Source organism: Ambystoma mexicanum, chromosome 9 (genome assembly GCF_040938575.1).
Source record: "Ambystoma mexicanum isolate Mex_15411 chromosome 9, UKY_AmexF1_1, whole genome shotgun sequence".
In the NCBI taxonomy this organism is placed as follows: Eukaryota; Metazoa; Chordata; class Amphibia; order Caudata; family Ambystomatidae; genus Ambystoma; species Ambystoma mexicanum.
The window spans coordinates 111,217,407-111,244,785 of record NC_090931.1 but is presented as its reverse complement, the minus strand read 5'-3'; positions in this window follow the sequence as shown (position 1 = coordinate 111,244,785).

Genomic DNA, 27,379 nt, shown 5'->3' with positions numbered 1-27,379 from the left:
GAATGCAAAGGTGGATGGTCTTTCAGTGTGCAGAGCAGGCCCCACTCTCCATTGCTGTGATGCACATTCAGGGTTCATTGAATGCAGTGGTGGCTGGTCTTCCAGTGTGCAGAGCAGGCCCCACTCTCCATGGCTGTTATGCACATTCAGGACTCATTGAATGCAGTGGTGGATGGTCTTCCGGTGTGCAGAGGAGGACCCACTCTCCTCGGCTGTGATGCACATTCAGGGCTCATTGAATGCAAAGGCGGAGGGTCTTCCAGTGTGCAGAGCAGGACCCACTCTCCTCGGCTGTGACGCACATTCAGGGCTCATTGAATGCAGTGGTGGATGGTCTTCCAGTGTGCAGAGCTGGACCTACTCTCCGTGGATGTTATGCACATTCAGGACTCATTGAATGCAGTGGTGGATGGTCTTCCAGTGTGCAGAGCAGGACCCACTCTCCACGGCTGTGATGCACATTCAGAGCTCATTGAATGCAGTGGTGGATGGTCTTCCAGTGCAGGGCAGGGATATGCAGCCTTGAAAGGATTCACTATAAGTGAAAATAAGGTAGTCCTTTTCTGTTCTCAGTTCTATGCTGCTCAGGCCTGTCATGCGATGCCATCAACATCTTGGCGCAAGCTGCTGTTACCTGCATTCGTCATTCTGCTCTTATTATGAATAATTTGGCTCTACCACCTCTACTCTGGAGTTGCCAATAACCGCCTTTCTGACACAGTTCACTTTTTACATGCCCATAGGAACACCGGCGTGTGGGCTGTAGCAGAGTCCCGTCATCAAATGGTCATGTTATTTGGGGTGCCTGGCAAACATGGCCCTCCCCTTTAATCCTCCCCTGTATCTACGGTTCTCTGTGTGACTTGGATACGTTTGCTTTTTGGCTAAGGTGACCTTAACTGGTGGCACAGGTGAATTTCTTGATAAAGCAGAAATTCACCTGGGCTCTCACCATTGTTATAGTTTTCTTCAGGGCTCTGTTGATTAGAGGGAACAGTGCCTGGGGCCCCTCTAAGAGCTAAACACTAGCCGATCTGTCAAAAGGAGGGCAGTGTAAATATTGCCAGGGCAAAATATGGGCAGGTAGTGTAAGCTTTCATCACCCACTCAGCACATGACTCTGCACGACCCACACCTGGTTGCCTGCCTTACCTTCCCCCACAACCCTACCTGGCATCCTACTTCCCCACCCCCCTAAAATGAAAGACCCCGATCTGGCACTCTTTCTTCCCACTCCCCAACAGTAGAAGACTCATACCTGGTGCCTTATCTCCAGAACACCATATCCCCACACGGCATCCTGCCACCTCACGCCCCCCACAACAAAAGACTGCTTCATGGATAATGCCCCCCCCATGAAACACACTAACCCCTTGTCATGCCTCCCCACTCCCACACCTTCCCTAGTGCCCTGCATCATGACGCCACAAAATCCCTTATTGACCTTTTGCCTCCCAGCCTGGAGGAGGCAAGCAGCATCAACGACCCTGACATGGGCCGGTGCCCCCATTTTGGAAGAAAAGGTGAGACTGCTGCTAGCCAAGGCCTTTTTTTCCTAAAGCCTGAAGCTCCCACTCATTCCCATGAGCTTCAGGGTTTAGGAAATAAGGCCTTGACTTCCAGTGGCCTCACCTTTTCAGCCTTAATGGTGCTGCTGCCCCCCGTCAAATGCCTGGCGAGAGGCAGAATCACCATTAACAGTGCTAAGGACGAGTATGCTTGTCCTATACGCATAGACTTGGATAGAGCTCAGCATTTAAGGGGTTAAGACTGAAAACATCTGGCTGGCTGCTGTCCCCCACCAGGCATCTCTTTAGGTAAGAAATAAAGGCAGATATCAGCACCCTCTCCCATGGGGGGGAAGGGTGCTGTTCTGTACAAAGTGCTGCCTGGCGGGGATGCCTGTAGCACATTAAATCTGGGCTCAACAAGGGGGTGTGACCTAATGATCTGGAAGGTGGCCCTGAATTAAGCCACGCCCCTGGATGAGCCCCAACTTAATTTCCCATCCCACATCAAGCCCTGAAGGGGGATCGACAGAGAGAGAGCGCATTAGACATTGATAAGAAGGGGGAATATGGGAGAGGAACTGGTGTGCTGGTCTGATCGAAATAGAAAAAGATATGGGGGAAAGTGTCAAAGGGGAACTAGGGCGGGATACTTGCAGGGGCGATAGAATGCTGGGATAGAAACTCGAATGGTTGGTATGGGAATGGAATAGTAGAGACAGAGGGATGAAAAGGTGAAGGGGAGTTGAAGGGAATGCCAATAGATGGAGTATGAAAGAAGGACACAGAAATGGAAGGGGTGTGAAGCCCTGGATTCACTGTAACAGTTTATTGAGAAGTCACCTGCAACACAGTGAGTTCCTTCCCTCCCCTCTTAAGTGGTTATGCAACAAAATGTTTAACAGATTCTTTTTCTCAGCCATATCTCAGACACATATCATGCCCCTTGGATCCCTCTCCCCTGAGCTAATAATGAGCCAAAAACCAAGCCGGTGTATGGGAAATATACTGGTATTTATTTAAATTAAAAGTAATAGAAATTAGCACGAAAGGTCAAAACATTACCTTATCCATGGCACAACACAATTAACTTCTCTCAGTATAAACAAATCACAAAAGTGAGTTAAAAAGAACACCACCACAATTCTTCCCTTTCTGTAAATTTGACTTCACAAAATAGTTACACTGATCAATAAAGAAGGCACTTATGTAATGTGCGATTTTGATTTTCCTGCAGGTTAAAAGGGCTAGCAGTAGGAGTTCAAGATTGGTTCAAATACATCTGGCAATTATGATTTTGCCCATACTTTTGGTTTAAAATAAACACAGGGTGATTTAGTGGTTTGTTTTTCAGACCCCCCCCTTGCTTTGGAACAAAAATACCCCTCTTCCTTAAAGAAGTCAGCTGGGCAACAAGGATTACCCAATTAAATTACAGGCAATAGTTTTCAGTGCACACTGGGAAGTGAGCTATGTTAATTTCGAATTTTAACAAAATCCACCCATAGTGTTCTGTCAAACAGGTAATTAATTAAATTAATATTTTTGGTTACATAGGCTAAGGATCTACACAGTTTTGCCCCCCTCCCGCCCACTATAAAGGGAAAGGATTCAAAGCAAGCAGACTCCCCCACCTTTTGGTTTCCCAGGTCTCAGTTCTACTTGCATAGCAAGACTCTGTTTAAGGTTCAGGAAATCCAGCTGCATCTCGGGACACTCTGGAGAGATAGGGCAGGGGTCTGGTCACTCCTCTCTCAAAGATGGCCTCCTGCTTTCCACCATAGGACCCAGTCAGCTTTGAAGCCTTCCTGGAGATAGACAGCTCCACCCTGATGCACGCTCAGCAGTCTCCTCTGGTGTCTCCTTACAGCTGTCAGATGGGAAGTTTCAGCACCTTCATGATTGTCTGTCTCTTCTCTCTGTCCTCCTGTATTTCACCTTTTTTCTCTTCCTCTGTACTAGTGAAGTTCCCCTTATATAGCTTTGAAACACCACCAATTTTACAATCTTTGGGAAGTACCCTGCAATAATCCCTCCATATACCGTCTCTCTCCTCCCAAATGAAGCCTCCATTTCAGGATTGGTTTAGGGGTTTGGAGCAACATATGGCAATTCCCATTTGTCGTCATGCTTTGTTTTCCTTTCAACATTTTGGCAAAAACTAGTTATGTATCACAACTTCATAATTTTACTAGCAACTGCCAGACTAAACGTATTTTCTGTTTCCACTAATCATGTGGAATTATCTAAGCCGACCACCAAATCTGTATCATGTAGCCCTGCTATGTGGCACCTTCCTGGCGTTTCCATAAAACGCATAACAGTTATGAATATGTAAGTTATTAAGCATATCCCTAATTTCAATTTCCACCCGCTCACCAATTCTCACATTTGGAACATGTTCAGATCAGCCAGAAAGCTAGTTTAACTGGCCCTTACAGTTCCCAGAGTCACAGGAAGATGAATTCTATACCCCCCAAATCATCTGGAAATTACATTGAAAATGGTACATAGATGAAATCCATCCGCCATATGATGGCTGAGAAAAAGGCCTTAATGATAATAGTCCTTTTAAATAAAATGTGAAATGTTCATATGGGACAAATGGTCCTGCTCCTGCTTGCGGCCATTTGTTTTCAATGGGTCAGCCTGTACCTTTATCAGTCTCCTTTGTGTTGGAAGCTTGCTCTTTGAAGTGGGTGCCCCCATTTTCACACATATTAGTTGTGCTCCAGCTAAGGATGACTTTTCTTGAAGTCCCTCCTTTCAGAGCCAGCAGGTCTGGAGAACACTGAATTTCGACACCTTTAGCAGGACATTTTTATTGTGGTTGCTCATTACGTGGAAGATGTGACATCCAGGCTGGAAGTGAGAGATGTCCTTGTGAAGTTTTGCCCACAGCCAGCAAAAGGGTCTGCCTTGGGCTGACCTTTTGTTTCATGAAGACAAAGTGGCTCTTCAAATGTCACTGGGGTTTTGTGGGTGAAACATAATATACATTGCTCTTTGTCAACCCAAACATCATGTTTTGTTTTCCTGGCATTTTTCTGTGAACTTTGATATTTTTTTCACTTTTACTTTTTCAAAAAACGTTTTTATTTGCACACACGTGCAGGCCATTTTTGTTTTCAATGTTTAAAAATCCTGCTTTCCATGTGACAGTGATCTTTGATTGCTCCTTCTTTTGTAAATTAAATGCTGCTTCTCCATTGGTAATGACAGGTAGGCCCCTTTCCACATGGCTCTTTAATTTTACTTGAAAAACAAAAACAAATGCCAGGACATTTTTGTTTCAGTGTTTAAAATCTTGCTATTCATGTGAAAGGGACTTTGGTTTTAGAACTTTAAATGCACCCACAAATTCCTAACCCCACCCCGTTCTTCAATGGCTCTTTGTTGGGGAAGAGCAGGGCAGAGTGGGGTTTTATTAGGCGTCCTTTCCTTCATCAGGGAGTGGGCACACCAGTCTACCCTTCCATCTCTGGGTTGGGCGGTATGGCATGACACACCCTTTTCTTCCTTATTTTGAGAGTGGGCACTCCAGCCTCCCCTTCCATCTTTGGGTTGGAGGGCATGGCACCCCCTTTCTTCCTTCCTTTCCAGGTCCCTGTGGTTCTCACCAGACTACACGTTCACCTCCAGACTGGAAGTTAAGGAGGTTAGTTATGTAATGAAAGATAGAAAAAGAGTTTCAGTACATTTTACACACATTTTTCCCTGGGAGAATTTACATAGAATTTACAACAAAACATACAGTTATACCATGATATTTCCATTTCACAAAACACATTTTATTTATTTTCTTCATTTGTACAATAACACCAAGTAACACCGATTTTTCATTCTTCCTTTTCATTCTTCAGATGGTTCCTTTGTTCGACTTTCATTTGGCTCATCAATCAGTCATAAAGCATGTGGGATAACAGCTTTTCAACTGGTTGAAGTGGACCCATTCTTCTTCTGTCAGTTCTCCTTTTTGGATGCAGATCTTGTAAGCAACAGGTGATATTTTATCTACAATTTCAAAGGCACCACGCCAAGATGGGAAGAACTTCCGCTCCTTGTCCTGATTCCTTTGAAAATTGTACAGGTAAACCTTGTCGCCTATTTCATACACTTTCTTGGTGGTCTTTAGTTCATAGTAGGTCTTCAATTCTTTCAGCTGAGTTTTCTAAATTGCGCTAAGCATAAGCAAAAGCATGCTGGAGGTGCTTCTTTAAATTTTCATTGTACTCATGAGTAGTGGATGCATTAATTGGTGTCTGCTCCTGAGTCCTATAGAGCAGATGCTGTGGTAATACCATTTTCCGTCCGGTCATGAGCTCGAATGGAGACATCTTTGTTGCAGAAGATGGTGTAAACCTAATAGCCATCAGGGCAAGCGGCAATCGGATGTCGCAACTGGGTCAGGAGTCTGCCACAAACTTCTTTAAGATACTCACAATTGTTTTGTGTATATCTCTACCCACTCAACCCCCCGCTTGAGGTCAGGTGGTAGGCAATGCAGAGTTTTCTTTTTACCCCTAGAATCTCCCACATCTTCGCCATCACTTTACTGGTAAAATGGCTTCCTCTGTCTGACTCAATCCTTTGTGGGAGGCTGAAACGAGAGAAGATGTGGTTGATCATTAGTGTAGCAGCTGTCTCTGCCTTTCAATTCCATCCAATTTGTGAACAAGCATGTCACAGTCAACATTTACTTGTTTCCTCTAGAGGAGTGAATCACAGGCCCAATGAAATTGACTTGCATATCTGACCATGGCAATGTCATTCCCCTTTTCTGTAGGGGTGCCTTGTGTGAGTGAACTGGGTTGGAATTGAGCAAACACAAGACACCCCTTTAGGTAAATGTTGAGGTCCTGGCCCATGTGTGGCCAGTAGGCAATCTCGCACAAGACTTCCAATGTCATATGAAACCCCATATGACCGGCAGTTGCCGTGTCATGGTGGGTTCAACATCAGGCTTCGGAATGAGGTAGTTACCACCCACTGGTCACTGCCAGATAGGGCTCTCCTTACCAACAAACCATCTTGGATCCTGAACATCTTGGAAAACTTTATCAACACCCGGAGATCCTCTTTACCAGCATAATCCGACTTAGTTAGAGGAAAGCTTCAATGTGTCGACAAAATTTCCCAATGATCGGGTCCTCTTTCTGTGCAGTGATTAAATCTGCATCTGGGGTATCTTTACTCCACTGGGCTGTTGAGAGTTCGGTGTTAGCCTGAGTTTGTGACCTGGTGACAGCTGCAATTTGGATTTCACCCAGCAGGGATTCCGTTTCTATGAAATCCCCCTTTAGAGCTCTCTATCTTTGAATGACCTCTTATCTTCTTCCAGTAGATGGTCATCTCATTGGAGGTCACTAGATCGTCGAATGAGTGGATCAGTTTGTAATGCTTTAGGGATTTGTTTTTGGCACAAAGCATGCATTGATTCTTTCAGTTAATCAGGTGCTCCACAAACCCATTCCTGACATAATCAGAGTCAGTGATTATGACCAGTTCATTGAGTTGGTGGTACACTGCAGTGAGGATGGCTTGATAAACAACCATGAAGTCTGCAACCTGACTACTTCGGGGTCCTATTTTATAACCAGCCGAGGGCTCCGGGGGATCATTCGCCCAGGCATTCCCAATACCAGCCACCAGTTATTTTTCCCCATTGCCATCAACATGGTAGGAGAACCCATCCACACAAAATGTGGGTATTGCAAGGGTTGATGAGTTTTGACAATTATGTGCCCCCCCTGTATGAATGGGTGATAATTATTCAACACCTACACCATTGCCAGGAGTGTCTTCTCTCAGCCATTTAATTTTTTTTTCCACAAAGGACAAAGTCTTTCTCACGTATGAGATGGCTTTGTTGACCTTGTCATGCTTTTGGTACAATACTGCTGTTAGGCAAGTATCTGAGAACCCTGTCTCCAAGAAGAACTCCTTGTTCTTTATGGGGTAAGTCAAACAAGGAATCTGGGAAAGGCTTCTTTTCAGTTGTTTAACTGCCTCAGATTGTTCTGAACCCCACTCCCACTTGACTCCAGCCATTAAGAAATGGACCGAGGGTCGAGTGACCTCTGCATAGTCTCCAATGAACTTTCGACTATAATTAGTAAGTCCAAGAAGGCTTCTAAATTCTCACAGAGCGGTAGGGTCTTTTAATTTCAATAAGACTTCCACCTTCTTCGCCTGGGGATTAAGACTGTCAGGTGTGGTCTGGTGCCCTTAGAAGTTCACTCAGGTCTTGAACCACTTTGCCTTCTAAAAGCACAGTTTTGCTCCGGCCTTCTGCAACTGACTATAGCAGATTTCTGCTATATTTTCCTCCACAGTTGAGCTCTTGGTCAAAACATCATCCACATATACCAGGTTTCCCCTTTCGCCCAAATCGGGCATGGTCTTATGTATGAAGATGTTGAACTTATTGCCGGAGTTTATGTATCCAAAGGGGGTTCGGGTCCATGTGCACTGGTGCCACCCTGAAGGTAAAAGCAAGCTTGTACTGATCTTCCCTACTCACGGGTACTGTCCAGTAACCGATGGTAGGTCAATGGAGATGAACACCTTTGACCCTTGGATCTGGGCCAGTCCCTGATCAATGTAGGGAAGGGGCCATCTTGACTTGTGGACCCATTTGTTGAACTCTGTCAGGTCTGCACATACTCTCAATTGGCCGTTTGGTTTAAGGATCCCCAATACCGGGTGGTTGAAGGTACTGTGGATCACACAAATTATCCCACAGGATTCTAAATTCGTAATAATCTCTGTGAGTGACTCTATGGATGCGAGATGTAACCGCTATTGTTTCACAAATTCGGAAACTATCACGGGGTCCATGGGAATGGTGGTTGAATGAATGGATGTGCATCCACAGTCATATGAGTCCACTTAAAATATATCTTGGAATTGCAGTAAGACCTGTTTTAGCTTTTGTCTTTGCTCCTCGGTCTCACAGGCATCAGCCAGATTGATCCTTTCCTCGAGCATCTGCTTGAAACCTGAAAGACCTCAGCCTTGGCGATTTCATCTGTATCCTCCAGTTGGGTGTAGAAATCTCTTTTGATGGTGGTGACCTGGCCAGGGGATTCGAGGTAGTGGTCCTTAACTCTGAACACTACCTCCTCGCTCCTAATATCACAGGTCACCTCTTCCACACCATAGGGGCAGGAAGAGTACTCCAGGAAATTCCCCCCATGCCTATTAAAAATCTTTTCTGGAGAAATACCATCAATGATGTCGAAACACTCATTTGGGATTGGTCCCATGATTTCATTACCTAAATCAATAGAATACTGTTGGGCATAAACCGCAATTCCAATAAAGGTGCCTGCGCCTAAAGTGATACTTCGAGGGTCACTGTTAACCCACCAATGTTTAAATGGTGTTGTGTTCTAGGTCTACTAGAAGTGTCAGATTTATATATAAACCTTGGGATGGTAACCTCTTCTCTCACTTGAACTTCAACTGCATAAGGCAGCAGTTGAGCTGACTGGAATGCTTTTTCAATGTTGTCAAGCTCCATGGGGTTACTCCCCAGACAGGCCAGGCTTTATTATTAACTAGGTCCAAATTGATTGCAAATTGGTTGAGAATGTCACATCCCAGATAAAAGGCGGAAGGGACATCTCTCACTACCCAACAATTATGGTCGATACATTTGTTGCCAATGGACATTTTTAGCATACACCTGCTAGGAAGCAGATGTTTGGAACTTGGGGTTTCCAGACCTACTTCCCATTTGTCAATCAATTTAAATGTGACAATGGGCTGATGTTTTTTTGAGTTTCCTGAATAATTCTTCGCTGATGAAGCTCCTTCCATTATTCAGGCATACTCTGACAAGCACTGGTTCCTCCCCATCATTTCACTGAATGGGGAAAAATAACTGCTTGCCCTTTTTCAGAATGTCTGTCAAAGTCAGACTTTAAGCAGCTTCTTCCTTGTCTGGTTTCACGGGACTCAAGGTTTTTTCTGATTTTGGACTGGTGTAAAGTTTTAGGGTGTTCCCTTCCAGTGTGGATTGCCACTTAAAACTGTGAGGAAGGTTGATTTTAAAGAATGGACAAGGTTTCCCATCACCAGTTTGTTCTCCGACAGAGATGCCAGTGATGTCTGGGACTTAGTTATTTTTTTTTATTGGATCTCTACATTCTCAGAGCGTTGATCAATTACGTGACATATAAGATTCAGGCTTACATAATTGGTACTCATTTCTAATTTGATAGGGCGGTTAGTCTGAGTCCAGAGGACCTTGTTTACACAATCAATCAGAGGTGATAACCTCCTCAGGAGATCATCCCCAGTAAACAAGGTGTGCCCTCTGGAGTCACAACGATCCAGACAATTTTTATATCTATATCTGCAGTCCCTTCGATGGAAATATAATTCCCGTTGAAATTTTTGAGTTTTCCGGGAAGTGGGGTGAGTGGAATTTGGTGTCCCTCCCACTGTCCTAAGTTTAGTTGGTCAAAGGCTCTTTTTGACAGGAGTGTGGTTCTGGATCCAGCATCCACCAGAGCTGTTAATTCACACAGAACCTGCACCTTAACCGGTGCATAAAATCGGCCTTCCTTCTGTTCCTCCAAGGTGCAAAGAAAGTGTGAGTTATTTCACAGCCTGGTGGTCATTTTCTTAATATTGAACTCCGACACTGTGTGATCTTGAGCAATTTTCTGTGTCTGAGTTCGGGAATCTGTAAAAAAAAATGTTGCAACTGACAATGGGAATTGTTGGGAAATCCTCCTTTTCCATCTGGCAGCAGTTCTCAGAACCTGTTTGGAGAAAGTCCACTACCTCTGTTTCACTTCTGTTTGGCTCACATGTTTGGGGTTGAATAGTTTCTGGTTCTGGGTCGGTCTCCATACTTACCCTGTCCCACTCAGGGTCTTTTGGGAATCATTTTTCTTTGGGAGGTCTCCCCTCATTTTTGAAAGTGAATGTCTGCTCTTCCAGGAATTCTTCTCTTTAAAAGGGGATAATCCGGAGTTCCTTTACAAAGCGAGTTCTTCTTTGTCCTCTCCTATTTACCCTTTGCTCTTTGGGTTCTAAAATTTTTGGGGTAGAAGAGACTCTTTCAGGCTCAGAGGTTTTTAGGAATTTTGTTTGGGTGAGAAAGGAAGCTTCCTGAAGTGCGTGGCATTTCCTCTCCATCCAGGCACCCTCCTCCATAACCTGTGGTTTGTCAGAGGTTTCCTCCTATCATTTGCCCAAGCGGCATCAGACCTGGGAGTTGGTGAATTCTGGGAAGCAGGGTTAGGTTGAGAGTTGGACTGAGCCCTCAACATGTGCCCCAGATCATTGGTGAGTTGCTGGACCTGTCACACCGGTTGTGAGACCTTGTCTGAGTGGTAGAGAGGTCTCAAATCATACCTCTGCTTCTCCTGAAAGGGGTAACTGTCCCTTCTCCTGGAGTAGCTCGGGTACTGGGAATTCCCCCCATAATTTTCCATCCTGAATCTCCCTTCTCCCGGGTTCAGGGATCTATTGTCCTGGAACAAGGGAGAGAGAGGAGGCTTGTTTTGGAAGTTCTGGTCTGGGGGATATCTGGGTAAAAGTTCAGATTGGGAGGTGGGGTGATACTTCTCTCCTGAGGGAAGCTTGGAGGGAAGTTTCCTGAGTACTTACCTGATTAGTACCTGTCATGGTCATGAAGTCAGGGGCACAGGCATGCAGGGGTGGCATGCACAGGAGACCGGGATGGAAACTGTCCTGGCGCCTTTGGCACCAGGCTCATGAACAAAAGTAAACAAGAACATCCATTTAACACCAAAAAGCTTTTATTATGGACATAGCACTTCAGATGCATTAACCTTGAACATTCCATCCATTAAGCAGGATGCATTAACCTTGAACATTCCATCCATTAAGCAGCCCCAAGTGTATTCTTGGGTGTGGCTGCTAATGGATTGCCTTTGCACGTGCCCACTCTCTAGGAGTGGTAGAGTGTGGCTGGTAAGCCGGCCCTAATTGTCATGCCCACGATCTCAGCTATATAAGCTGCCCCGATCCTCAAGACAGACGATTTTCATTATTCTGAACTTGCAAGCAGCGTAACACTCACCGTCGCCTGAGATCAAACTTACCTTTGAAGATCCTGCTTCCTGGACATCCTGCTTCCTGCCAGCATACTAACCAACTGGGGGAAGCTGTTCTTACCTGTACATCTCTTAGGCGAACCAAGTATTCATCTTTACGCTTTCCAGGACGCCAAAATCTTCATCTTGTCACCGCAGCACGACACGCTCCATTGTTGACAGCAGTGCCTGCAAGGAAAAACAGAAGACAAAGTTAGACATCGAAAAAACTGTCAGTTTAAGGTTGCGCTTTGCCATACTTCGTGCTTTCCTTAAACCATCACTTACCTGCTGTCGAACATTTCGGTAGCATCCATCTTCCATCTGCCCGCGTCTCGCATCTCACAGCTGCATTGAGGCCACATTTCCATCTAAGGGAAGGAAACAGAAGAGAGACATTATTGCGGGCATAAATAGGAGTAACTTATAAAGACAATAAACAGAAAGAACAGCATCACAAGAGCCCAAGAAAGACTTACCAATCATAAGGAGAAGCATAGTCGCAGCTGGACTGGACTAATCCTTATCAGGGATCAGTGAAGGAACTAGATCCCATTCAACGAGTCCCTACCAGAAGAGCAGGACGTAGAGCTTATCTTCCATAATTCACAGATGAGCTTTATGGGCCGGCGTATGCTCACAGAAACCGTACTTTGGGGTGAAGGGTTTGAGAGGTACAACAATCACAGATTGGCGCACTCACACACTATAATCTCCACGCAGAACAGTAGCCCCACGTTCCACCGCTCACAGATTTTCTACTGAGGGAGAGGACTGAAGGGGGTGATTCAAGTTCAGGGAGGGCTGCAACCATGCCCCAACGCCTCCGCAGAGACAGGGTGAGCATAACAGTATCCCCCGCTTGGCCCGGGGGAGTGTATACATAGCCCAGGATTGGTTTAGTACCCTTGTACTAGGACTTACATGGTTGGCAGGGTCAGAGGAATCATTGTTCTGGGCTCCTGCCTGACTACCATTCGATTGGGCTGGGTTCGGGGGGTCCCTTCTACTTTCCATTTTGCTTGTTGGCAGGAGGGTTACTTTTAGGCCCCCCGTCACCATATCCAATGGAGGGGTTGTTTTTACCTCCACCACCTTTGCAGCAGCAGGGCTGTTAGATGGTTTGGGGGTTTTGACAATATTTTTACTCTCAGTAGGCTCTTGGACCTCATAAATCCTAGTGGCCTGTTCAATCACCCAATCCAGGGTGCTTTGCTCGTAAAAGTCACACACCAACTGAGTCATTATGTATTTGGGGAAAGCATGGAAATATGTAGTTATGAACTCCCTACTATTGGTGTTCACCCGCCGGGAAGTCTGAGAAAATGCACGCTTTAATTCCTACACAAACCCCCTAGGCGCCTGATCTTCCCCACACTGCATGTTATATGCAGCTTTACAGGCCTCATGTGGGTTCCTATGGGTGGAAACATTTTTCAATATGGCCGCCTCATAAGTGAACCATTTATGATGATCCTGGTCCTCCAGTCCTGCAAAGAAACTGGAGTACTCTGCTGAGAATGTCCATTTAGCAAATGCTATACAATTCATATCATTCCTGATCTGGAATTATGCCATCATCTGCTCATAAAGTTCCAGGTGCTCCCATACCGAATACTTGGCATTCTTGTGGTATGGGGTCAAGAAGCACTTTATGTCCTTTATTTGTCTTATTGGGTCTTTGAGAAAACCTTTTCTTTGTTTCCCTGTATTTTTCTTCTTTTGCACCAGAGTCAATTCACCTTCTGACTCAGAACTGCTATCGGTAATCCCTTCCCTGTCTGGTAGGTGCTCCCTTTCTCTATGAGACTGGGAAGATCTCCCAGAACCATGGGGTCTGGACTCCTCTCTCCTGGACCAAAGTGAACTCTCTGGGTCACTCTCCCTGGAGTTGCTTTCAGGCACAGAATAGAACCCAGTTTCCTCATGCCTCCTACCAGGGAGTCTGGGGAATTCCCCCCTTCCCCTGAATATACAGAGGTTTTTTTAGTATGCCCTTCCTAGGCTGAGGGCCTGGCTTTTCTCTTTCAGCAAAGCGGGAAAAGTGGTCTCTTTGTAGTTGTATCTTCAGCCAATCTCCCTGACTCTCTCCTCATAAGAGGTTTCATGATCTGAAGTACTTACCGTAGTATTCCTTACTTCCCAGGACACACTGGAATGACTAGCATGGGGCCCCTGCTGGGAGGGGCATCACACCTTGATCAGTGCGCCTTGTCCCATATCATGATTGGTCAGGGTGACTCAGGTCCTATTTATAATTTTTGATTTCCTTGGTGAGGCTCTCACGCCTGTGTCTCTCTTTATTTGCTGTTGGTAGTCAGAGAGCTGGCTTTTTCATTCTGACACTACGGCCGGATTAATCTCATTTACCCTGCTCTGAGCTAACCGATCCTTTGTTTGCTGCACCTCCTGCTGAAAGTGTTTCATTCTCCCTCTGTGAGCCTTGTAAACTGCATGCATATTCAAGGTACTTTTCCTTCAGGAGACTAATCTCTTTCTTGTGTTCATCCGTACAGCTTCTATTTGCCTCACTCACTCTACAATCTTGTTCCTTTCTTCTCTAATTCTGGTCAGTTCCTGAGAACCTGACTGTCCCTTTTCTACCTCAATTTCCAACTGATTTTGCCTCTGTAACAGGGCACTGTTATTCTGATTAAAGAAGTCTTTTTCCTGAATCAGCTGTGTCCTCTGTTGTTTCAAAGTACTTACCTGCTGATGGATCTGATCAAAGTCATTTTGGGAATTAACCCCTTTGATAATGAATTGACTATTTTCAGTTTTCAATTTTTTTATTTCTGATTGGAATGTGATATTGTCCTCCAAAACGATTCTCTTATAAGCAGCTTAGTCATTTAGCTTGTGTTGCAGTGTGCTCATATTTTCTACACACTCTTTTTGTGCATTTTCCAGTGCAAAAAGTGGTGTTTCACACTCTGCACTCTCTTGCTGCTGTGTTTTTAACTCAGTTTTGAGTTGTTGAACAAGATCCTGGGCCTCTGACAGCACTCCTGCCTGATTCACCCTATTAGGCTCACTATTTTGCAAACACTCTTCTACTAAAAATAAATGAAAATATAACTCAGCAGTTAGCTGAGCCATTTGTATTTGTTCATCACGCGCAGTTGTGGTCATATACAATGCCTCAAGTGCTTTGTGCAATATCCCAGCTTTAAGCCAAATATCATTTCTTACTGAGGTAACCTCCTGCACAATTCTGGTTTGCCATTTTCCTGCATCGTCCTCAACCCATTCTCCTTTGAGAAATAATTTAGTTAGGAGATAATGCCTGGTTTCCCCAATTTGTACAGTAGTCATTTTCACAATTGGCTTTTTGCACTTTAATAAAACTTTCTTCATGCTGAGGCAAACTCCCCCTGTGCCCGCTTGATTTCCTCACTGAAATAATTTCTCACACACTCTTAATTTTCTACCTATACACCTGCTTGGAACTCAGGAGCCAACTCCTAGTGGCACTTTAACAAAACAAAGATGACTTTCCCTCCACCTTAATGCAATTGCATCAAAATGAATAAACTGTCCCAATGTACTTGTCATGAGTCAGGAAAAGGAAGCTAAATCCTGGACGAGCCCCCAATTTGTAACAGTTTATTGAGAAGCCACCCTCAACACTGGGAGTTCCTTCCCTCCCCACTTAAGTGGTTATGTAACAAAATGTTTAACAGATTCTTTTTTTAGCATTATCTCAAACACATATCATGACCCTTGGCTCCCTCTCCCCTGGGCTAAAGATTAGCCAAGAACCAGGGCGGTGTGCAGAGATATATTGGTATTTATTTAAATTAAAAGTAATAGAAATCAGCACAAAAAGGACAAAACACCACTTTATCCGTGGCACAACACAATCAACTTCTCTCAGCATAAACAAATCACACAAACGTGAGTTAAAAAGAACAACACCGCAATTCTTCCCCTTCTGTAAATTTCACTTCACAAAATAATTACACTGATCAATAAATGTAATGTTGTGCGATTTTGATTTTCCTGCAGGCTTAAAAGGCTAGCAGTAGGATTTCAAGATTGGTTCAAATACATATGGCAATTATGTTTTCACCCTTTTTTCCTTTAAAATAAACACAGGGTGACATACTGTTTTTTTTCAGACCCCCCCTTGCTATGGTCTTTGTTGGGAAGTCACACAGAAAAATCTGAATGATTTGGGGAATTTTGGATTTCAGACCGCCCTTACTGAAAGGTTTGTGTTGGAGACGCTGTATAAAAAGTTTGGATTGATTTAAGAGCAAAAACAACCCTCTTCCGTAAAGAAATCGGGGTCAGCTGGACAACAAGGATTATCCAATTAAATGACAGGCTATAGTTTTTAGCGCACACTGGGAAGTGAGCTTTGTTAATTTTGAATTTTGACAAAATCCACCCGTAGTGTTCTGCCAAATGGGTAATTAATTAAATTTATTTTTTTGGTTATATAGGCTAAGGGTCTACACAGTTTTGCTCCCCCGCCCACTATAAAGGGAAAGGATTCAAGGCAAGCTACTCCCTTACCTTTTGGTTTCCCAGGGCTCAGTTCTACTTACATAGCAAGCCTCTGTTTAAGGTTCAGGAAAGCCAGCTGCATCTCAGGACACTCTGGAAAGATAGGGCAAGGTTCTGGTCACTCCACTCTCAAATATGGCCTCACGCTCTCTCACCATAGGACCCAGTTAGCTTTGAGGTCTTCCTAGAGATAGACAGCTCCACCCAGATGCAGGCTCAGCAGTCTCCTCTGGTGTCTCCTTACAGCTGTCATATTGTACGTTTCAGCAGCCTTCCTGATGGTCTGTCTCTTCTCTCTGTCCTCCTGTCTTTCACCTTTTCCCTCCCTCTGCCCTAGTGCAGTCCCCCTTATATAGTAGCAATGACACCGCCAATTTTACAATCTTGGGGACGTACCCTGCAATAATCCCTGCCACTAGGATTGGACAGTTACCATTCTCTCTCCTCCGAAACCCAGCCTCCACTTCAGGATTGGTTTAGGGGTTTGGAGCAACATATGGAAATTCCCATTTGTCATCATCCTTTGTTCTCCTTTCAGCTTTTTGACAAAAACTAGTTATGTATCACAACTTCATAATTTTATTAGCAAATGCCAGACTAAACATACTTTCTGTTTCCGCTAATCATATCGAATTAGATAAGCCGACCACCAAATCTGTATCATGTAGCACGACCATGTGGCAACTTCCTGTTGTTTCTGTAAAAAGCACAACAGTTATGAATTTGTAAGTTATTAAGCATATCCCTAATTTCATTTTCCACCCGCTCACCAACTCTCACATTTGGAACATGTTCAGATCAGCGAGAAACCTAGCTTAACTGGGACTTACAGTTCCCAGAGTCACAGGAAGATGAATTTTATATCCCAAAATTGGCTGGAAATTACATTAGAAATGGTACTTAGATGAAATCCATTCGCCTTATGATGGCTGAGAAAAAGGCATAAATGATAATAGTCCTTTTAAATAAATTGTGAATGTTCATGTGGGACAAATGGTCCTGCTTCTGGTCATTTGTTTTCAATGGGTTAGCCTGTAACCTTATCAGTCTCCTCTGTGTTGGAAGCTTGCTCTTGGAAGTGGGTGCCGCCATTTTCACACATATTAGTCGAGTCGAGCTCCAGCCAAGGATTACTTTTCTTGAAGTCCCTGCTTTCAGAGCCAGCAGGTCTGGGGAACACTGAATTTTGATGCCTTAAGCAGGACATTTTTATTGTGGTTGCTCATTAGATGGGAGATGTGACATCCAGGCTGGAAGTGGGAGATGTTCTTGTGAAGTTTTGCCCACAGCCAGCAAAAGGGTCTGCCTTGGCCTGACATTGTTTTCATGAAGACAAAGTGTCTCTTCAAATGTCAGTGGCGTTTTGTGGGTGAAGCATAATTTACATTGCTCTTTGTCAACCCAAACATCATGTTTTGTTTTCCTGGCATTTTTCTGTGGGCAGTGATATTTCTTTTCACTTTTACTTTTTCAAAAACAGTTTTTATTTGCACAAACATGTGCAGTCCGTTTTTGTTTTCAATGTACAAAAATCCTGTTTCCCATGTGACAGGGATCTTTGATTTCTCCTTCTTTTGTAAATTAAAATGCTGCTTATCCGTTGGTAATGACAGGAAAATCAAAAGCAAATGCCAGGCCATTTTTGTTTCAGTGTTTAAAATCTTGCTAGTCATGTGAAAGGGACTTCTGTTTGGGGCCTTTAAATGCACCCCACATCACAATAAGAGTAGAAGGAGGTGAAGAGGGCAAGATGGGACGAGTTAAATAGACAGCTCTTCTAGGGCACTGATAAAGGCCTTATTAAAGCCCAAACATATGTCTTGTTACTGAAAATTGCAATTGATGATGGAGTACAAATACATGGCTTTGTATGTGTTGGTGCGTTTGCGTTTGCATCTATATTAAGATGGTACTGGCAAAGTTGGGCAGCCCCATAAGAGAAAACACAAAATGACTGGGGCATGCAGCGTGATCTCTGGCCGGGCAGGTGTTTTGGACCCCCCTTCTAAAGTGGCACAAAATACACCGCCCGCCTCCTGCAGCATGACTATGACGCAAATCATATGTGAGTACCAGCACTTCCTAGCAGTGCTACTATAATTTCAACAGGCGAGTAAGCACCACTTTGTTATCAGGGTCTCCCATGCTTTTAACGAGAGAGCACTGCTACATTCAATTCAGGGTGCTGCTATACTTTTCATGAAACCTCTCAGCATTGCTGGCAAACATGAATCGGTCAGTGCCAGCAAAGCTGCCATGTGTTCAATGGCAGATCCATTGCAGTTCTCACAGAGGCTTTTGAAGGACTAATGCAGTGCAATAGCACCCCCGGAAGGCTGCTATACTTTAAATGGGAGTGTGCCAATGCCTCTCAGTGCAGCTGCTGTAGTCTTAGCTAAACAATACTTTCCAGCAAGACTGCTATGTTTCAGTGACATAGAACCTCATTTAAAGCAAGGCAAGGGGACATCAGTGGTAGTTTGGAGGGTGGTAAAAAGTGTTTTTTAAATAATGATTCAGCTTCTAGGACTTTCTTTGTATCCCGTGCCATAAACATCCCATGCAATCCCAACTCACAATTACATGGTATTTTAAAAACAGGAGCCATTTGATATACCTCATTTTTTTATTGTCGCCATTCTCCTCGAGCACCCGTTGTGACAGCACTTCTCAGCAGGCCAGCAGTGCATTTAATGGCATAGTGGAAGCACTTATTAGCATCTACAACATTATATTGCTTTGGTACTCTTCTGTAAACCATCTATTGAAAGAAAGCGCTAACGTTTTAGAAAATAATTAAATAATGCAGGACAAAGTACTCAAACAGTTACCAGAAAGACACAATTGTGAATTATTTTAATGGGGCAATATGTTAATGTCAGTACAGCTGCCATATTACTAGTGCAACGGAACTGGCACTTCGCTACAAGAATGCCACTCTTTACGAGGTACAATATGGCACTTCCCATCAGAGGTGCTATACGGTACCAGCAATTTTCAGCAAGGTATTTAATTTTATAAATATACATTTTTTTCTTGAGAAATTTTTAACATAGAAAACCTTACACAAAAAGAAACATCAATTCATATACCAAATTTGAAATACAATGAATACACAAATGCAAAATACATTAGTAGAAAATGAAAAAAGGAATTAGTCAAATATTAAAATCTTGGAATTTAAATTAAGAGCCCTTAAAGTTTTAAAGATAGAAAAATACAAAGCAACAATTCTGGATTCAAAGAGCAATCGCCAAGTGTGTTAATCATTTATACTCATGAACTGAAGAGCAGGGCACCCCGCACTCTGAAATGGGGAAATACAAAGCTAATTTTCAGAAAGGAAAATCCACAGGACGCAATTTATAAAAGTATCAAAATCATTTATTTTTGGTTGATACAAAAAATGTATTGACAAAATCATGAACAAATCATTACGCAATGAATTCAATGCAGATAAATGATATCTGAGCTGGGCAATGTACCCTAGTCCCAACACTCATATCCATATCCACTATTCAGACTCATACATAACAACATCTACAGTTACATGACAACAACTACAATTGTAAAACATCACAGTATAATAACTAGGGCTACTATTCGGCCGAATACCGAATAGTTTGTCAACTATCGGCCGAAGCCGAACATGAAGCCGAATAGTTGCTTTATTTAGTAAATCATGTTCCAAACTTCAAAAAACACACTTATTAAAAAACAATTAAAGCACCATTTTAAATGCATTCAATACTTTTATTTCTCTTCATTGTAATTAATGTAGCATCTTTATTTAAAATATAAAAGCCAGAAAAAAGCAAATTTAACCAAAATGAAGGGACCAAATGTACAGAACATTGTTGCATATTCAGTGCCAGTTAAAGTAGGAGGCTTCACAAATGCAAAAGGACTGCCTTTGCGAATCAGATGCATTGCATTCTCTATCCAGTTGCAAAGTCGATGCAGTCTAGTTTTGAAACTTCTTTCCAGCTCAAATAGAAATGTATAAAATGGTTCATGTCGGCTCATGCAGGACACAAGTCAAGAGGAAATCTTAAATGCGTGAACGCCATCTCACAGCTATTCACCCCACCCAACCAAATGCTGCTCACTTTTCACTTATCCTAGCCACTCCTTCTCGCCAATACACAAACATATGCAACTTATCATTCCTGATAAAATATCAGATAATGTTAAACTCAGGACTCAAGTCCGTAAAAAAAGAAAAGGGGGGACTATGACGTATGCAATGGGAAGTGACATGACAGGCACTGAAAGTATCTATGCACATTTCTTTCAGTTTGTCTTTTCCAACTGAAATAAGTGCACATTGCATATAAACATTTGCCATAATAAAAGATTTTGCTGTATTGTTGCACGCTAAGTATAAAAGATGAGCACCTTTTATGTCTAAGAATCTGTAACAAAACATGTCCTAAAGAGCAGATTACAATATAAGATATTTTTCAGCTGTGTGATAGCAATTTGTCTGGTCTAATTCTATTCAGTTTTGCAAACTGAAGTCTGTATTTACCTTTCTGAGTTCATGTTGCATTGTATTCAAATGAGAATGTCAAAGTATTCGGCAAGAGACGAATAGTAAGAAACTATTCGGCTGGAATTCGGCCGAATACTTACTCGAAGGCAAAGTTCGGCACACCTCTAATAATAACCAATATTTACAAAGTGTACGTTTGACTCTCTCCTAGAATGCATGCTATTTCATTTATTGTAAAAGGACAATCACTTTTCCAGGCACTCAGCCAGGACCGACAGGTTTCGACGTAATAGGCACAATTTGACCACATCTTCATCAGGGAACATACATTATTCCTACAGGGGTTACACATAAAAAAAGCAGCTCATTGCCCCATATAAAACATGTCTTCCAAAACTGTTTTTAACACATGGGTGTCATTTGTCAGCCTTTTAAAAACATCATGTGCACAGGAACATGTGGTGAATCCCAATAGTCCCTGGAAAACGTTTGTGCCACAAAGATCAAGCCGTGGTCCAGGTGAGTAACCCCACAACACTGGGGGACCTGACACCATACCAACGTGTTATTACAAACTATACCATTGCATCAGTATGAACTAAATTACCTAACATAATGTGTTGCCTACCCTTTGTTCTTGATTATGGACAGGCAGCCAATTATCACCTAGATGGATGATAAGAAAAGAGCATCAAAACTAGCCCCTACCGGGATAATGCTATCCCAATCAATTTGCAAGACATCATACCACTTGGGTCCCCTATACTTACCAGAGACTTCCTACTGTTGGCCAGACTGTGCATAGCAGGTACAATGTGTTGTATCACTTTCACTACACCGCATTTAGCCAATCATAATTAGGCTGCAGGAACATATTTTCTGTCGATACAAAGTAAAATCTAATCGGCAACGTATGTGTACAGTTATATATTTTAAAAAATGATTGTGGAGGACACAATATGTGTGCCCACAGCCTACGTGATGTTAGCGGTACTCCAAGGGTTCAATTAAGTTGGTCTATCAAGTCCAAGTGGACAAAGCCGTCAGCAATGCCTAAGCCATGCCTAACAGGCCATATTTTATTTTGAACAGTTGATTGGCATAAGAAAGTTTCAGTGTTCCCTAACTTACCTGTTTGATGCGTGTTACTGTACTTCAAAACAACCAGCGTCTCCTTTCTACGAGTACCATGGTATCCACTGTTGGATACAGCATTCAAGCTATTAATCCTAGTATGCGTGTTCTGGTCACATGACCTGTGCGTGCAGCGTCATCTCGTCTCATGCTCAAAATGGTGAAAAGAGATTATGGAAAAACGGCTGCAAGTCCCAAACAGCCTATAAACATAAAGAACAGACCCTCGCCTCAGCATTAACAAATTATAGAAGTGATTGGTCGCTTGTCCAAACAAGAGAAACCTTGTTTAAGATTGTATTCTATATTTTCTCACTCCGCAACTAATTAATATTAACGGTTCAATCAGATCAATTTAAACATGAGTGTTAAGATTATTTGGTCAGAAGCAAGGGTACCAAGTCTAAAACAGGCCAACCCCTTCGTACTAGCTGTAAGGGACAGGAATTACGAAATAACCCATACAATTTGGCCATTAGGTGTCCCGTGTGCCCAACCAGTCAATGTGGAACAACAGAGGAGCATTAGAAGTGTTTAAGAAAAGGGGGGTTATGTTCGAAAATTCCACTGTTCCATAGAGTTCAAACCTCTCACAAATGTTTTCAAATTGAAAATACATAACTGTTCGTTATACGCCAGTTTTTGGGCTGGCTGTACCATGGACACTTCCTGCATTTTATCCACACAAAACCAAGATAAGTCTCCCAAAGTATAACCCGTTTAAAAAAAAATGGCCTACCAAAGGGGCATTTAATGTCCTTGTACAGATTGTTGACGGGTGTTCATTGATTCGCAAATGAACCCCTCTTGATGGCTTACTGATGGACACAGCACAGCATAAATAAGGTATTTACTTTTACAGGAGTTAAAGGCACGTAGTTCCCATACTCTCCCCTCATGTTCAAAAGACTGGATTTTCATGGAATACGTACATGGTACGCATGAAATACAGGGATAATGCCCAACCACTGGGGTGTGCTGTGCATTAAGAGTCGTTGTACCTTTTAAAGACAAACAACTTGCTTTTGTGAGATTCTGTTTTAGATTTTGACTTTTATTAAAAGCAAATAGTGTTTTTTTCCAGTTGAACTCCTGCTGTGTTCAGGATTCTCCAATTTTTCAAAATTACTCCCTGAATTACCCCACTATGTTAGCAAAAGGTGGAGGATCAAACCAAACCACTGTCCCACTGCTTTAGCTTTTTTTCAGGATGGAAAGGTCCACTCCTCGGGCATATAGGCCACTCTCTAAAAAACCTCACAAGAATCCATAAAAAACATTGGTGAGAAATTCTCATTTTCTAAAAACGTTCTCGAAGCTATTTAATAAAGAGGGGGCCTTGTCTGTCTTTATCTTATAATATAAAAGTATCTTATTGAATTTGTACATATACCATAAGGCCAATTCCCACATGATAACTGCAATTGATACGGAATTTGGGAGGCTAAGAACTAATCTCCATAGACAACCTTCAATTTTGTCAATTCAGTCTCTCTCAAACAATGATAAGAATTACAGACCAGACATCATTTTTGAAGTTGCCTTCAACTTACAGAATTATAGCAAAGGCAACAGCGACAATTGACAGAATTTACTGTGTACAATTCTCACCTGCCTTAGAATACTCTCAAGTTTGATTGCAACCTTGGTTTTCGCTGTCAGTGAATGTGATCTAGACACAAACAAATGGCCTAAGTATTCCAATCTGCTAACCTCTGGAATCCTGATATTTTCAAGGTGCCATTCACACATTTTGAATTTACTCTTTTTATTCAAACTTAAATTCTAGATTTGACAGGATTTACTACTAGGCTTTTCTTAGTCACAAATTTGCCAACAGCATTCAGGGCACGTTGAAGCCCTATAGGCGTCATATCAAACAATAAAATATCGTTGGCGTAAATAAGCCAGCCTGCCTCTATAGAGCCAAGTCTTGGAGGAAAGGTAGAAGTTTATTTTAAAACTGCAGCCAAGTCAGACAGGTACAAATTAAAAACGGGTGAGGGCAAGGACGCAAACTTGCCTTAACCACCTGAATCTTTCAGTAAGCATTCCCTCAGCCTTTAACCGAAATGAGATGTTATGGTTACTATAAAATTGTTTAATCAAATGTAAAAGCCTGTAATGTAGCCCCCACACAGACAACTTACTACACAATAGTGTCCTGTCAACCCTATCAAATGTGGCTGACATGTCCAAGCTGGCCAGGTATAATGACTTATGCTTCAGCCTCAATGTCTCCAGAGCTCTGGTTCTCTATAGGCTGGACCACTGCAATAGCCTCTTTTTAAATCTGCATGCCTCTACACTCCGCCCTCTACAACTCATCCCGAACAGGACTGCAAGACTTGTCCCTGGCCTCAAGCCCAGGGATCGTATCTCTCCTGCCCTGAAATCTCTGAATTGGCTTCCAGTTCATTCAAGGATCAAGTTCAAGAACCTCTGCATTGTCCACAAGGCATTCTGGGGCCTAGGACGACAAAACTTACAACTCTCTCTTTAGAAATAACTTCCTACTTGAGCTCTTCGCTCCTCCACCTCCAGCTCCTTGAGGGTCAGTCGCTTCTCCAAGCAACGAGTTGGGGGTAGAGTTGGGGGTAGAGTTGGCGCCTCCATCTGAAACAGCCTCCCTGCCTCTCTGAAACTTGAGCAAAATCATCACTGGTTCCGGAAGCACCTCAAGACCTTCCTCTTTGCTTCTGCCTTCTCTCTTCCTCTCCCCTGCTGATCTCCTGTCTGATACTGCACTGGTCACCTGGCTGCCCTTGGAATTCGGGCCCAGGTCCCTGCCCGCCCAGCTGCACACCCGCACTGCCCCCTGGCAACCTCTGCACTTGGGTCTGTATCTGTAACCCTACAGTCCCCTTACCTGCACTTATTTGACACCTGCTGTCTGCACTTTTACCCTTGCACTTACCACTTGTTGGCTGCACTACCTGTTGTTTTGATTCCTTTTACATCACTCGCCCATCCTCCCCGTCCTCTGGCACTTTTCCCCTCCCCCTCCCCCTCTCCCCTGCACTTGTGCAATCTCAATGTCACTAGGTCTAGTAAAATCGTTGTCTATTATCCTTCCTCTGTTTCCCCTCCCTTGCCTCATCACGCCTTGAAACACCTTGTGTACAGGTTGTGTTATAAATGCCATATCATATCATATCATATACTTAGTTTGCTAGTGGGAAAAAATAACACAGTTCAATGCTGTTGCCTGACACTTTCGAAAACCTGTTTTTAGAGGGTTCATAATCTGTAGTTGGTTTGCCCACTTGGCTAATCCATGCCCTGTGTTCCATGAAGGGCTGCATGGAGATGGAGACTGGTAAGGTCAGGAGTTGGACACCCTAGAAGGAAGGTATAGAGTGCTTCCAGGCCATATAACGGGTGGATCAGCAGGTCCTTACAAATCACCCACACTTTGTGCAATGAGCAGCCTGATTCTCGATACATGTGTGTTAACAATAGCAGAGCCACATTTGTATGGGTGAAGCATCCTTTTGATAAAGTGGTGACAGAGTTCCGTCCTTCCTTTTCTACCAGTTCCTTTAGTAGGCATGGCTACTCAGTGTGTGAAGAAGCCTGCTAGAGAGAGAGCAGTGGTAGGGGTTCAGCTGAACACTAATGATGGTTGAGTATATTTATTAATTTATAAAGCATAAAATTAAACTCAATCACATACATACCGACATTATCCACTCCATTCGATAGATAATATGCCAGTCCTGATTTGAACTGTGCATTCTGGGACTTGCAGTCCTGGATGTCCCTTTTGTAATGGGACTGCAAGCACCAGAATTCAAAATCAAAGCCAGTAGTAGAGCAGCGTCTCCTGAAATGAATGGGTGATGTTGGCATGCACGCAATTGCTCTTAGCCCTTGGCACTAGCCAACCACGGGAGAGAGAACAGTACGGCATATGCTATGCAAAATGAGGCACTACTACAGCAGCACGGGTGTAGATCACAAAAGATTTTAGGCTCTCCAGATGTTTTGGTATATGACCCCCATGATCCCTCACCATTGGCTCTGCTGGATAGGTTTGATGGGAGTTGTAGTTCACATCACTTGGCGAGCTGAAGGCTCTAAACCCAGAACTCTGGCGGGCGAACGCACCGACCTCGGGCGGAAATGGCAGGTACTGCCCTTAATGGGGGCTCCCACCAGGCTAACCAAAGGGGAAAACAACAAGAGTTGGGGGAAGGCGGGGGGAAGCACCACGTCACAAGGGGGCGATGAAGAGGGGGAGGGGGAGGTAGACCAAGAGAGTGGCGGGCTATATAAAGCCCTGACCCTCTGGGTGCACCCTCTTGGTTCCTGCTCCCCCTCAAAGAATAGTGGAAATCCCACCACCCGTCCCATTTCATAATTGTTCTTTACTGTCTAAATACCAGTGGATTTACATCACAATTCACTAGAAAAGCACTAACAGATCCCGTAGGGGACGGCGCAGCCAATAGCTTTGCAGTAACGGCGCCCAGGAGTACTAGACTCAGGGAAGGTCCCGGGTAAAGGCGGAGGGGGCTTGGAAGTCCTTCCAACCCCAAATGTGGGGGCGGGGGGTGAAAACTGGGAAGAAGGGAAGTTGTGGGGAATGGGAAGAAGGTGTCACAGTAAGGTTTGGGTAAAGAAAGAAGGAGGGGAATGGAAAAGGACAGAAAATGGGGAAGGGGGAAGTACCTAGGGGGACAGGGAAGAGTGGGGGATTGGAAGGGCTCAGGGGGTTGGGAGGGTAAAGGTTGGCAGGGTTGGGAAAGTATTAGGCGGTTTGGGGAAATAACTTGTTGGGGCATGATGGCTAGAACCGGGGGGGAGGGGCAGGCAACTTGTGAAATAGATAGAACTGAATATGGAAGCAAGGGGCAGGGGAAATGGATGAAAACTCAAGGGGGAGGAAGAGACTCAGGAATGAAGAGTGGGGCTGTTAGATGGGGAAGGGGCCTGGTTAGGCGGGGAAGAATGATAGGTTTTGGAATTAGAAACGGAAGTAAGATCTATGAAGACAGGTAGGATGGGAAATCAAGAACTGGGAATTAGAATAGTAGCATAATAGACAGAACAAGGGAAAAGTAAATAGTAGTAAAGAAAAGTAGTGAACACTGAGCATAGAAATTGGAAGGGTAGATGGGCAGAGCAAGGGAATAGAAATTAGAATGAAAGGAGGCACGTGAAATTGGGAAAGGAAATAAAGAGTAGAAGTCAAAGTATACTGTGGAAAAATGCACTGGAAAAAGTGTAATGTGAAATATGTACTGTGAATAAAGGCACTGAAAAAAGTGTACTGTGAAAAGTGTACTGTAAAAAGATTCAATGAAATGGCCATGGGAAGAGATGGAAATGGGTATGGAGGGACGGTCTTAAAGGCAGGGTCCTCAGGACACTGACGGTGGAGGGGTGTGGGGGGTTCTTAAGAAGCCACTTCCAGTGTAGACTATCCTGCCGTGCGGTGGAGAAACGGATCACCTGTAAAATAACCCCTTGGCTTTATGCAATAAAGCTTGCTGCAGCATTGTGACTTCCACCTTGAAAACTGATCTTGCCTTTTTATTCCAGGGAACCTCCTGGAGGTCTTGGTGGGGGGATGGGTTATGTGGGTATGAATGGGGCAAGAATGCTGTTGTGTCTGGGGAGGCGCAGTTGTGGGATGTCCGCCCTATGGG